This window comes from Austrofundulus limnaeus, unplaced genomic scaffold (assembly GCF_001266775.1).
Source record: "Austrofundulus limnaeus strain Quisiro unplaced genomic scaffold, Austrofundulus_limnaeus-1.0 Scaffold174, whole genome shotgun sequence".
NCBI classification, from domain to species: domain Eukaryota; kingdom Metazoa; phylum Chordata; class Actinopteri; order Cyprinodontiformes; family Rivulidae; genus Austrofundulus; species Austrofundulus limnaeus.
The window spans coordinates 220,368-224,474 of record NW_013952576.1 but is presented as its reverse complement, the minus strand read 5'-3'; positions in this window follow the sequence as shown (position 1 = coordinate 224,474).

Below are 4,107 nucleotides of genomic sequence, written 5' to 3'. Positions count from 1 at the left end.
GTTCAATACTTATTTTACCCGCTGTACGTCTATGGAAAGGAGGAGGAGGAGTAGGAGGAGGAGGTGGAAGTCTTCCTCAGAGTTAAGGCCCATCAACATGTGGGACCGAACAGCAATCAATGCAAGGTGCTCTTTGGGAGGAAAAGATGGTGAAAATCTCTGAAAAGGAGCCAAACTCGATAACTGACTGTGCAAATGAACCACAAAGTGAAGAGAAATATGGTCAAGTGGATCATTTAACCCACTGAAAGACTCCTCACAGATAAAAATAGTTTACAATAAGACATTTCTGTAAAAAACAAAACAAAAAAAAACATATGGCAGCACATAATTATAACAGAAATGACCAAAAGTCATCCTTTCTTGCTTGAGTTCCCTGGTTTAGTCCTGCATATAAAAAAGCAAAGTGCTCACAAATTAAAAGCTGCGATCTCACTGAAGGTAAAAGACAAGATTAATCCTGCTTCCAGCTGAGGACGGAGTGAGGMGTTACAAGAGAAAAAGTGAATCAATAAGCTGATCGATGGACATGAAGCTAAAAAAACACAAGGAATCACTGCTTCATTTTCAGGTCAGTTTTAATCCATTAAAACAAACTAAATAAAATGAATGTTTGATTWTATGAATGGAACTAATCAGTTGAGCTGCTGCATCGCTTGAAAATATTAATTTGTTGTTGCTGTTGTTTGGAGCTCTGTAGCGCCCCCTACAGACTGTTTATAATGTGGCAAAGAAAGAGGAGGATTATTTTACAATAACACAGGAAACTGTRAGAATCAGAGGTGAAGAATCAGAAACTGCAGAAACAACAGGCTGATWTCTTCAGAAAGCAGCAATGAAAGATGAWGAACTTTGACCTTTGGGTGCTCTGAGGTCACTGATGCTTTCAGCCTGTTTTTAACTTGGGTCTTGGGRTCCACAAGGAGGGGGCTTCCTGTTATTCTATCAGACTTGGCTCATCGGTGAGCTCTCTGCTCCCTCCCAGGCCTGGCTCCAGGGAGGTGCCCTGGTTTCCCTTTACTGGGATGTGGTTGACRTCTCTTCCATGAGTGGGGATTGGGGCCATGTCCTCAGTAATGAGGACGCTGCTTCGGTAAGTCTTGGTGAAGAAAGAGCTGATTTACTGGTTCCAACCCTCACCTCTGGTCGTGAGGCATGAAGCATGACTGAAAGAACCAGATTCTGGATACAAGCAGCCAAAATGAGATTCCTTCGTAAAGTGGCCGGACGCCTCAGGGTCCCCCAGGACGAGCTGAAACGTGTCACTGGGGAAAGAGATGACTGGGTTTCTCTCCTGGACCTGTTGCCTCTGCAACCCGACTACAGATAAGCATCAGAAAATGGACAGAGAAATAACTCTTTCATCATAATCCTTTTTATCACCACCGCTGTGTGCTCATTTTTCTGTAGTGTTAGCAAAAACAAACAAAAAAAATGGACAGATTTTAATTAAACAACCAGAAGGTAATCGTTGAATGAGCAACTGATTAACTTTGAACTACTGTTCAAGATGGCCGCCATATTCAATTGACCGCACACACTCAAACAGTTTTACAGATGAGCTAAAATGTAATCCACATATTCTCACTATCATATCTCACAATAATGAATGAGATCACACGTAACATCATTTACAATGTTTTGACCAGAAACCAGCCATAACTCCCTCCTTTTTTCAGCATGAGATGATTTTAGTTTAACTTTCTGGCACAAAATATCCCCTGAAGAAAGGGGCGGTTCTAGGGGCGGGGCCACAGGGGCATTGGCCCCTGCTGAAATTTGATTGACCCACTGAAGTGCCCCTGTCCTGTCACTCATCTGTCCTTTGCCCAAGAACAGTGATGATGCTGGGTGCAGTTCCATGTCCAAACACTAGAGACACTAATGAGCCAAATAGAAAAGTCCAGCATGAACAAAGCTGACAAAAGTTTTTTTTTTTTTTTTCTGTTCTTAAAATTTGAAGAATCCTGCAGAAAGTCTTTCAAGATGGCTGGATTCTCTCACATGCTGAGTATTTTATCTATGTACTGTAAAAATGCATGTAAAATTGGCAAGGAGAATTTACTGTGAAAGCTTTTTCAAAATTACATTACAAGTGTTTAAATGTGTGACTGGTTAAATATATACACCTTGCCAAAACCAGGGATTTGTGTGCAAAAATGCTGAACAAATATTTGGCCTCTCTTTGAATATTGTGGCCCCTTGATGGCCCCTTACTCAGAAAAATCCTAGATCCGCCACTGCCTCAAGAAAAGCTGGGCCTTAAAGTGTTGAGAGTCTGTTTTCAGTTTTTTCTCGAGGTTGTAAAGTGTACACATAGACCCAGATAGGATCTCGACTCAGATGCATGAAGGACAGCTCAGTTCTCAAAGCTGCAGGAAACGCAACAGAAAAAAACCCACGTTCGCGGCCTGCATTAGAAGGTAATTTAATATCGGAGTGTTTTTTTTTTTTTTGAAAGCACAACGAGAAGATGAAGGGCGCGTCCGGGGCTGCTTTCAGCACCAAGGAGAGCGCTTGAAGTGTTTACCCACTTAAAATCACTTATTTTATCTTATTTATACCAAATCATACGAGTGTTTTCTCCTAAAATGTATCAAATTAAAGTTTGGAGCGTTTTAAAAGTTATAACCAGCTGCATTGTCAGCTTTTTACACTAWAACGAAGACTTTCAGCTTGTTTGTCACGACACTTAATTAGTCCTTTTACACTAAAAAAATAAAATAAAATAACAAAACTTTGTTCCAAAAAGTGAGGAGTCCTCCTRACTGTCCTGACTCTGTTTTCAAACCTGGCAGAGTTTTTTATCCTGGTCTTACCTGAGGTTGATCGTCGGAGAGGGAAAGCCATGCTGCGCCCGTGGAGCTCCRCAGCCTTGTGCTCATGGCTGTCCTCACTTCCTGTCGGGAGCTCTTTCCCTCAACCCAACAAAAAGAAAAAAAAAAAAAAAAAAAAACGCCCAAGATATCAAAGTCCAAACCACAGAACTCTCAACAGTATTGGATCCATTAAGGGCGCGCACGTGGCGTTGACGGGGGATCATTACAGAACATTAGAGGCCATTAAGCTGCTGGAACCGGTCATCAATGATTCATAAAGGAGACCCCGCTGATCTGGCACAGTAAGACCGGGATGGAGCCAGCAGGCCCTTCCCAAACCCAAGGTTCTATTGACAGGGCTGTGTGCTTTTCTTTGCTGCATTATTTGTGTGTGTGAGCGAGCTCAAACAGACTGAAACACTAGCCGGGACACAAACACAGATGATTCTGTAGCACTGCACTYGTAACGACCCGTATCGACAGGAACCCGGCTCGGCGCGGGGAGGGAGGTTTATGCTTTAGTGACCAAAACCATCAGCCGTCCATCTTCACTCCCACAACATGTTAAGAGGGTTTTATCACTGCTTTTGTGGTTTTAACTTCTCATAAAGCCCCTGTTTAACTGCGGCATAATGTGTACGGACCTGTGCAAATCTCTTGAGTCATCAATCGTTTCTTCACGTTTCTCTTGCAAGCAGACAGATTTTCTTTGAATCTTTTAAAAATAATCTCCATTAGTTATTTTTGGGGGAGGTTTCTGATGGTCTTTCAGACTTTTTCTTCAGACTTTGGCTGGTTTTTCATCAACTTTTTCTGTTTTATTTGTTATTTGTTAAGCCACGTAACTCTGACTTGAATTATTCAGAAAACAACAATATGGTGTCATTATGGTGACTTGTAATTAACTTCCAAACATGAAACGTCACGTTCCTCATCTCATTGCTATGTCTGAGCTCCGCTAACAAACAAGATATGAGCTCTACATGATATTTTGTGCATAGAAACAGTGTTTTAACACCTCCTCCAATAAACACTGAAAAATACTTCATGTACAACTGACTAAATGTGAAACAAATAATGCAGAAATACTATTTAAATGGGGTAAGTACACTGTAAAAATAACTTGTAAGATTTATTAGAGAAAATCCTGTAAACAATTTGCACTAACGTTTGTTAAGTAAATTTAAATGCTACAAATTCATGTAATATTTACTCATACAGTGGTTTGCAAAAGTATTCATACCCCTTGAACTTTTCCATATTTTGTCACATTACAACCACAAACATA